The following is a 1,182-nucleotide window of genomic DNA, read 5'->3' as shown; positions in this document are numbered from 1 at the left end:
ACTCAATATTCCGCGACCCCCTTGACGGCGTGAGATGTACAGTCGCGGAACGAAAGACTTAAGATGCATGCTTTTGTTCATGTGCATAACCTTTCTTGTCCCAATATCAAGAGCTCTGAGCTCGTTCTTCGTCCATTGAACTACTCCAAATGAATAGAGTAGTACCGGGATGGCAAGTATATTCGTTGCAGATACTTTGTTCCTTGCCGATAGTTCGGAAGACCAAATCTGTCGGATGAGACGTTTGTATCTGCTTCGGAGAGTATCCTTTATAGATGTCACATCCTGAATGCGGCTCTGTGGCACGCCCAGGTATGTATAAGTCTCTCCAGCGCAAAGGTGTCGTATGGCGCTTCTATCAACGAGCTCAGGATCTTCAGGGATGCCATTAAGTTTTCCTCGCTTCAAATAAACCTTGGCGCATTTGTCTAACCCAAATTCCATTCCAATTTCCTTAGTATATCGTTCGACAATCCCCAGAGTTACATGCAGTTGCTCTCTGTTTTTAGCATAGATCTTAAGATCGTCCATGTAAAATACATGAGTGACTTCCTACTTTCGATCTGCAGGTTTGCCGCACAAGTACCCGTCGGAATGGTGCAGTGCTAGAGATAGTGGCAATAATGTAAGGCAAAATAGGAGTGGGCTCATGGTGTCGCTGGTAGAATGCTGCATCTTTGCAGACACATCTATCGATGAGCAGGTTCTCCCGACATCCGGCTACGCCTTTCTTTGAGCCTCGTTTTCATACATTTCTTGCCACACAGGTTCAATTGCTCGAAGTTCCATATATGAAAACTGGCTTCAAGGAATGGATAAAAAATTTCATCGACAACAAGGAAAAGTCTTGTTCTTTGTAGATAACTGTCCAGCTCATCCAAAAATATTGATCCGCACCTGAAAGCTTTAAAGGTTGTTCACTTACCACCAAATATAACGGCCAAATTACAACCAATAGATCAGGGGATTATAAAAGACATTAAGTTCCATTACCGAAAAAGAGTCGTCAGGAAAATTATCAGTGTTTTGGAAGAAAGAAGTGGAGAAGTTGAAATCATTTTGCTGGTCGGAATTGTTGAACTACATAAAGCCTGGGCAGATGTAAAAGTTGCAACAATTGCTAATTGCTTCCGGAAAGCTGGTTTTGTAAAAACCAAAAAGTCAACAGAGAGTGAGTAGATC

Source organism: Belonocnema kinseyi, chromosome 3 (genome assembly GCF_010883055.1).
Source record: "Belonocnema kinseyi isolate 2016_QV_RU_SX_M_011 chromosome 3, B_treatae_v1, whole genome shotgun sequence".
In the NCBI taxonomy this organism is placed as follows: Eukaryota; Metazoa; Arthropoda; class Insecta; order Hymenoptera; family Cynipidae; genus Belonocnema; species Belonocnema kinseyi.
This window is presented reverse-complemented; position numbering follows the sequence as displayed.